Source organism: Eumetopias jubatus, unplaced genomic scaffold (assembly GCF_037043125.1).
Source record: "Eumetopias jubatus isolate StellerSeaLion01/CBP00866 unplaced genomic scaffold, mEumJub1_p1.0 scaffold_10, whole genome shotgun sequence".
NCBI classification, from domain to species: Eukaryota; Metazoa; Chordata; class Mammalia; order Carnivora; family Otariidae; genus Eumetopias; species Eumetopias jubatus.
The window spans coordinates 53,905,712-53,914,687 of record NW_028274816.1 but is presented as its reverse complement, the minus strand read 5'-3'; the positions used below and the strand labels follow the sequence as shown (position 1 = coordinate 53,914,687).

At 36.1% G+C, this 8,976-nt stretch overlaps 1 pseudogene; it reads left to right on the top strand.

Moving 5' to 3' along the window:
- Nucleotides 1–8,011: 8,011 nt before the first annotated feature.
- On the top strand, nucleotides 8,012–8,976 carry LOC114197149 (zinc finger CCHC domain-containing protein 17-like; annotated as a pseudogene).

Sequence of the window (8,976 nt, the reverse complement as noted above, 5' to 3'; positions counted from 1 at the left end):
AGTAGAATTGCTGTATCATATGGTAATTCTATTTAAAAAAATTTTTTTAGGAACCTCTATACTGTTTCCATAGTTAGTTAGCTGAACCAATTTACATTCTCACCAACAGTGTACGAGGGTTCCTTTACCTCCACATCTTTACCAACACTTGTTATCTCCTGCCTTCTTTGTGGTAGTCATTCTAACAGGTGTGAGGTGTTATCTCACTATGGTTTTGGTTTGGATTTCCCTGATAATTAGCCATGTTGAGCATCTTTTTATGTACCTGTTGGCCATTTGGATATCTTCTTTGGAAAAATGTCTGTTTGTTCCTCTGCCCATTTTTAAAAATTGCATTATTTGGTTTTTGTTGTTGTTATTGAGTTGTAGGCATTCTTCATATATTTTGAGTATTGACTCCTTATCTGATACATGGCTTCCAAATATTTTCTCCCATTCCGTAACTTGCCTTTTCATTTAAAAAAATTCTTTTGCTGTGCAGTTTTTAAAATTTTTTCTCAAGTTTTTATTTAAATTTCAAGTAACATACTGTATAATATTAGTTTCAAGTATAGAATTTAGTGATTCATCACTTACATACAACACCTGGTGCTCATCACAAGTGCCCTCCGTAATAACCATCACCTGTTTAACCCATCCCTCCTGCCCACCTCCCCTCTAGCAAACATCAGTTTGTTCTCTATAGTTAAGAGTTTGTTTCTTGGTTTGGCTCTCCCCGCACCATGTTCATTTGTTTTGTTTCTTAAATTCCACATATGAGTGAAATCATATGGTATTTGTCTTTCACTGATGTGCAGAGGCTTTTTAGTTTGACATAATCCCACTTGTAGATTTTTGCTTTTGTTGCCTGTGCTTTTGATGTCATATCCAAAAATGTCATATCATTGCCCATTCCAATGTCAAGGAATTTCTTCCCTATGTTATTTCCTAGGAGTTTTATGGTATCAGATTTTATGTTTGTTCTTAATCCATTGTGAGTTAAATTTTGTGAGTGGTGCATAATAGAGGTCCAATTTCATTTTTCTGCATGTGTTTATCCAGTTTTCCCAACACCATTTTTTGAAGAGACTTTCCTTTCCCAATTGAGTGCTCTTCACTCCTTTGTTAAGTATTAGTTGACTGTATATGCAGGGGGTTATTTCTGGGCTCTCAATTTTGTTCCATTTTATCTACTTTTATGTCAGGATCATACTGTTTTAATTACTATAGCTTTGTAAGATAGTTTAAAATTAGGAAGAGTGATACCTCCAGCTTTGTTCTTCTTTCTTCTAATTGCTCTGGCTATTAGGCATGTTTTGTGCTTCAATACAAAATTTTAGGATTATTTATTTCTATTTCTGTGAAACATGCCACTGGAATTTTGGGCTTGCAATGAATCTATAGATGGCTTCGGATAGTAGGAATATTTTAACAATATTAATTCTACTTCATGTATACAAGATATCTTTCCATCCATTTCTGTCTTCAATTTCTCTCATCAAAGTCATAATTTTCAGTATACAAGTCTTTCACCTCCTTGTTTAAATTTATTCCTAAGTATTTTTATTTTTGATGCTATTGTGAATGGAATTCCTTTCTTTCTTTTTTTAGGTATCCCTTTTTTAGTGTATAGAAATCCAGTTTATTTCTTTTTTTTTAAAGATTTTATTTATTTATTCATGAGAGACAGAGAGAGAGGCAGAGGGAGAAGCAGGCTCCCGAGGAGCAGGGAGCCTGACGCGGGACCCGATCCCAGGACCCTGGGATCATGACCTGAGCCGAAGGCAGACTCTTAACCATCTGAGCCACCCAGGCGCCCAAATCCAGTTTATTTCTATATGTTGATCCTTTACCATGCAACCTTACTGAATTCACTGATTAGTTCTAACCATTTTTTGGTGGGGTCTTCAGGATTTTCTGTATATAAGATCATATCATCTGCAAACAAAGAAACTTCTTCTCTGATTTGGTGTCTTTTATTTCTTTATCTTACCTGAATGTTCCAGCATTATGTTGAATAGGAATGGTGAGAGTGGGTACATTGTTTTATTCCTCATCTTAGAGGATAAGCTTTCAACCTTTCACCACTGAGTATGGTAGCTGTGGGTCTGAGGTATATGGCCTCTATTATATTGAGGTATATTCCATCTATATGTGATTTGTTGAGAGCTTTTATCATGAAAGGATGTTGTATTTTTTCTAAAGTTTTTTGATCCTCTGTTCAGATGATCATGTGATTTCTCTTTTTCATTCTACTCATGTGGTGTATCACATTCATCGATTGGCATGTGTTGAATCATCTGTGGGATGATTCAACTAAGTGGATAAATCCCACTTAGTCCTGGTGTATAATCTTTATAAAGTGCTGTTTAAATTAGTTTGCTGATATTTTGTTGAGAATTTTTGCATCCATATTCATCAATAACATTTGTCTGTAGTTTTCTGTGATTGTAGTGTCCCTATCTGGCTTTGGAATCAGGGTAGTGCTGGCCTTCCCTATAAAATGAGTTTGGAAGTGAGACTCTCTCTTCAACTTTTGGAAGAGTTTGAGAAGGATAAGTGTTAATTCTTCATTAAATGTTTGTTAGACATTACTAGTGAAACCATCTGGTCTTGAGCTGTGTTGGATTTGGGGGGAGAGGGTTGTTTTGTTTTGTTTTTCCTTTTTTCCCCTTATTTGTTATTGGTTTGTTTAGATTTTCTATTTCTTTCTGATTCAGTCTTGGTAGGTTGTATGTTTCTAGAAATTTATCCCTTTCTTCTTGGGATATCTAATTTGTTTGCATATAATTGGTCATACTAGTTACTTATGATTCTGTGAATTTCTGTGGTATCAGTTGTAATGTCTCCTCTTTCCTTTTTGACTTTGTATCAGTATTTTTTTCTTAATCTAAAGATTTGTCAATTTTATCTTTTAAAAAAACAGCTCTTAGTTTCACGAATATTTTCTATTGTTTTTCTGGTCTCTCATTTATGCTCTAATCTTTGTTTTCTCCTCCTTTTTTCAACTTTGGGCTTAGTTTCTTCTTTTTCTAGTTCCTTCAGGTGTGAAGTTAGGTTGTGTGAGATCTTTTTATTTTCTTAATCTAGAGGTTTGTTGTTATAAGCTTCCCTCTTTAAACTGCTTTTGTAGCATCCCATAGGTTTTGGTATGTTGTGTTTCTATTTTCACTTGTTGCAAGATATATTTTGACTTCCCTTGTGATTTCTTCTTTGACCCGTTGGTTGTTCAAGAGTATGTCGTTTAATTTCCACATATTTGTAGATCTTCCGGCTTTCCACCTGTTACTGATTTCTAGTTTCATACTATTGTGGTCAGAGGAGATACTTGATATGATTTCACTTTTATTAAACTTACTAAGACTTATTTTGTGGTCTATCATATGAACTATTTTGCAGAATGTTCTATGTGTGCCTGAGAAGAATATGTATTCTGCTACAGTTGGATGGAATGTTCTATTTATATCAGCTAAGTCCATTTGGTTTAAAATATGATTCAAATCCAACATTTCCTTGTTGATATTCTGTCAGGATAATCTATCCATTGTTGCACTGTTACCTATTTCTCTCTCCAGATCATACTTGCTTAATATAGTTAGGTGCTCCAATATTTGATATGTATTTATTTTTTTAAATATTTTATTTATTTATCAGAGAGACAGAAGCAGACCCCTTGCTGAGCAAGGAGCCCAATGTGGGACTTGATCCCAGGACCCTGGGATCATGACCTGAGCCGAAGGCAGACACTTAACCGACTGAGCCACCCAGGCGTCCCGATGTGTAGATATTTATGACTGTGATATCTTCTTGAGGATTTGACCCCTTTTTCATTATGTAATGACCTTATCTATCTCCTGTTCTCATTTTGGCTTAAAGTCCATTTTGTCTGATATAAGTATAGTACCCCTGCTCTTTTGGTTTCAACTTGCATGGAATATCTTTTTCCAGCCATTCACTTTGATCCTTTGTGTGTCCTTAAAGCTGAAGTGAGTCTCCTACACAGCATGTTGTTTGGTCATTAAAAAAAAAATCCATCTGGCCTCTCTAGGCCTTCTGATTGGATAATTCAATCCATTTACATCTAGAGTAATTATTGATAGGATAAGGACTTACTAATGCCATTTTATTTTTTCTGGTTATTTTGTAGTGGGCTATTCCTTTCTCCCTCTTTTGCTACCTTCTTTCAAGAATTGGTGATTTTTCTCTAGTGGTATGTTCTGATTCCTTTTTTATCTTTTGCAAATCAACTATAGACTTTTGCTTTGTGGTTACTATTAGGCTTACATAAAACATCTTAGAACAGTCTATCTTAAACAGATAACAACTTAACTTTGATCATATCCAAATACTCAACACTTCCCCCCACTTTTATGTTTTAGTGTCACAATTTACCTCTTATAGTTTGTATTCATTAACAAATTACAGTATCTACAGTTATTTTTATGCTTTTGTCCTTTAAACTTTATACTATAGTTAAGGGGTTAACACACCACCATGCTAAGAGTATTCTGAATTTGACTATACATTTACCTCTGCCAGTGTGTTGTATATTTTCATATTTTTTCATATGTTACTAGGTAGCAACATTTTATTTCAGCTTAAAGAACTCTTTTTCGCATTTTTAAGGCAGGTCTAATGGTGATGAATTCCTTCAGTCTTTGTTTGTCTGGGAAAGTCTTTGTTTCGCTTTCATTTCTGAAGGATATCCTTGTCAGATAAAGTATTCTTGGTTGGCAGAGTTTTTTTATTTTCTTCTTTCAGCCTATCACAGAAGTAAAATGCCTCTTTATCACATCATAGCAAGGATGTACAATCAACATGATTTATGACTATAAAAATGTTGACCTTGATCATCCAGATGAGGTAGGGTTTATCAGGTTTCCCCATTATAAAATTTCTCTTCTTTCCCCCTTTCCATATTGTACTTTTTAGAAGGGAAGTCACTGTGTACCCCAAACTGAGAAAATGGGGGATTATGCTCACCCCCTTGTGGGCAGAGTAGCTACATATTTTTTTGTGAATATTTCATTTTTAAAAAATTGTTTATTTAAATTCAATTTAGTTAACATATAGTGTATTATTAGTTTCAGGGGTAGCATTTAGTGATTCATCAGTTGCATATAACACCCAGTGCTCATTACATCAAGTGCCCTCCTTGATGTCCATCATCCACTTACCCCATCCCCCTATCCACCTCACCTCCAGCAACCCTCAGTTTGTTTCTTATAGTTAAGAGTCTCTTATGGTTTGCCTCTCTCTCTGTTTTTATCTTATTTTTTCCTTCCCTTCCCTTGTGTTCATCTGTTTTGTTTCTTAAATTCCACATATGAGTAAAATCTTATGGTATTTTTCGTTCTCTAATTTATTTTGCTTAGCATAATACCCTCTAGTTCCATCCACATAATGGCAAATGGCAAGATTTCATTCTTTTTGATGGCTGAGTAATAATCCATTGTATACGTATACCACAACTTCTTTATCCATTCATCTGTTAATGGATATCTGAACTCTTTCCATATTTTGGCTATTGTGGACATTGCTGCTATAAACATCGGGGTGCACGTGCCCCTTCAAATCACTATTTTTGTATCGTTTGGAGAAATAGTAGTGCAATTGCTTGTTTATAGGGTAGTTCTATTAACTTTCTGAGGAAGCTCCATACTTTTTCCCAGAGTGGCTGCAGCAGTTTGCATTCCCATCAACAGTGTAAAAGGGTTCCCCTTTCTCTGTATCCTCATCAACAGTTGTTCTTTCCTGGGTTGTTAATTTTAGCCATTCTGACATGTGTGAGGTGGCATCTCATTGTAGTTTTGATTTGTATTTCCCTGATGATGAGTGATGTTGAGCATTTTTTCATGTGTCTTTTAGCAATTTGTATGTCTTCTTTGGAGAAATGTCTGTTCATGTCTTCTGCCCATTCCTTGAGTGGATTATTTGGTTTTGGGGTGGGGAGTTGGATTAAGTTCTTTATAGATACTAACCCTTTATCTGGTATGTCATTTGCAAATATCTTCTCCCATTCTGTAGGTTACCTTTTAGTTTTGTTGGTTGTTTCCTTTGCTGTGCAAAAGCTTTTTATCCTGATAAAGTCCCAATAGTTTATTTTTCCTTTGTTTCCCTTGCCTCTGGAGACATGTCTAGCAAGTCATTGCTGCAGCCACAAAGAGGCTGCTTCCTGTGTTCTCTAGGATTTTGATAGATTCTTGTCTCACAATTAGGTCTTTCATCCATTTTGAATGTATTTTTGTGGTGGTTTTGTGGTGGTGTAGAAAGTGGTCCAGTTTCATTCTTTTGCATGTAGCTGTCCAATTTTCCCAACACCATTTGTCAAAGAGACTGTCTTCTAGGAATATTTCATTTTTTAATGCTAGTATAATTTTTTACTTTCAGTTTCTAATTTTGTACTTATCTATTTCTCCTTTCAATTTCGATTAGTTTTGCTTCATATATCTTGTAGCTATGTTGTTAAATAAAACACATTTGGGATTGTTAGGTCTTCTTAGTGAATTGATCCTCTATAATTGTGTAATATCCAACTTTATCTCCACTAATTTCCCTCATTCTATAGTCTAGATCGTCTGATACTAATGTAAGCACATCATTTATATTTTTTTATTGTGGCAAAATACATGTAACATAAAATTTACTATTTACCCATTTTTTTATTTTTGAGAGAGAGAGAGAGAGAGAGAGAGCAAGGGGGAAGGGGCAGAGGGAGAGGGAGAAAGAGAGTGTCAAACAGATTCCACACTCAGTGCAGAGCCCAATGTGGGGCTCAGTCTCACAACCCTGATATCATGGACCTGAACCTAAATCAAGAGTTGGACACTTAACCAACTGAGCCACCCAGACGCCCCTACTATTTATCCATTTTTAAGTGCAAAATTCAGTAGCATTAAGTATATTCACACTATTGTGCAACAGCACTACTATCAATCTTCAAATTTTTCATTTTCTCATACTGAAATCTGTATCCATTAAACAATAACCTTCCATCCTCCCTCCCCCCAGCCCACGGTAAGCATTGTACATTCTGTACCTATTTGACTATTTTAAGTACCTCATATAAGTGGAATCATGCAACATTTGCCCTTTTGTGTCTGGCTTATTTCATTTAGCATAATGACTTCAAGATTCATCCATATTTTAGCATGTGTCAGAATTTCATTCCTTTTTAAGGCTGAATAATATTCTATTGTATGTATTCACCACAATTTGTTTATCCATTCATCCACTGATGGACATTTGGGTTATTTCCACCTTTATGGGCTACTGCAAATAATGCTGCTATGAACATGGGTGTACAAATATCTGTTTGAGTCCCTGCTTTAAATTCTTTAGTTTATATACTAAAAGTGGAATTAAATCAAATGGTAAGTCTATGTTTAATTTTTTGAGGAATTGCCATACCATTTTCCACAGAAGCAGTACCTTTTACATTCTAACATGCACAAGAGTTCCAATTTTCCACACTCAAGCCAACACTTGTGTCAGCTATCTTCTGATTCATGGCTCCATGTGCACATTTTTTATCATTTTATTTTCAATCTCTCTATATCATTATATTTAAAGTGATTTTCCTGAAGACAGCATATAGTTGGGTCATCTTTTTATAAACAATATGACAAACATTGTCTTTGCTCACTGTCTTTAGACCTCACATTTAATTATTGATATGGTTTGATTTAGGTTACCATTTTATTACTTTGTCTTTTTCTGTTCCTATTTTTCACATTTTCTGTCTTCTTTTGGATTGTTTGTGTATTTTTGAGTAGTCCGTATTTATTTATATATTGTCTTTAAAGCTCTATTATTTTGGTTTGGTTTTTTTGTTTCCTGTTTGCTTGTTTTAGTGTTGATCTGGGAAACTTTACGTGTATATATACATATACGTAACTTTTTGTGGACTACTTGAGTAAGTATTTTATGACTTGACATAAAACACAAAAGCCTTGGAAGACCCAGAGTTGACACAGAGACACCTGAATTAGCTTTAGCAGAAGAGAAATGGAGGAGCCATAGAACATTAAGGATGAATTCAGGAAGACCCAAGACCATTGAGAACTTGCCTGCACTCTACACCATTTTCCAAGGAGAGGTTGGTATGGTGACAGACTATAGAGGTTTTATCAAAATCCCATGCTGTCAGAAGCAAACTCTGGGTCATCAAACTCACATGTCATCCTGTCGCATGGAAAAGCCCTCTGAAATAGATGTCAGAGACAAAGTGTGGGTGAAGCTTATTGGCCAAGCAATGAAAAATGATAGGATAAAAGTATCCCTCTCCATGAAAGTCATCAACCAAGGGACTAGGAAAGACCTCAACCCCAACAATGTTATCACTGAGCAAGAAGAGAAGTGGAGGGATGCCTGGATGGCTCAGTCAGTTAAATGTCTGCCTTTGGCTCAGGTCATGATCTCAGGGTCCTGGGATCAAGTCCCTCATTGGGCTCCTTGCTCAGTGGGGAGCCTGCTTCTCCCTTTGCCTGCTGCTCCCCCTGCTTGTGCTCGCTCTCTCTCTCTCTCTCTGACAAATAAATAAACAAATAAAATCTTAAAAAAAAAAAAAAAGACAAAGCAGAGAGGTGGAGGTGGTCCTTCCAGGATTACACTGGACAGATCACCCTTAAGGCTGTCCTGAACACTACCTGCAAGAAGTGTGGCTGTAAAGGCCACTTTGCAAAGGATTATTTTATGCAACCAGGAGGCACCAAATATTCTCTGATACCTTATGAGGAAGATGAGAAGGAAGAGGCAAAGTCAGCAGAGTTTGAGAAGCCTGACTCCATGAGGAATTCTTCTAGAAAAAGGAAGAAGAAAAAGAAACATAGAGACAGGAAGTCATCTGACCCTGACAGCTTAGACTGTGAGAATGACACAGGCAAGAGGGCCAGATAAACATCAAAAGACAGCAGGGCATCAAAGAAGGAGGAAGAGGGGAGTGGGAGGGGAAGGAGGAGCACAAGGAGTGGGAATGAGAGTAGAGGGGGTGGTTGA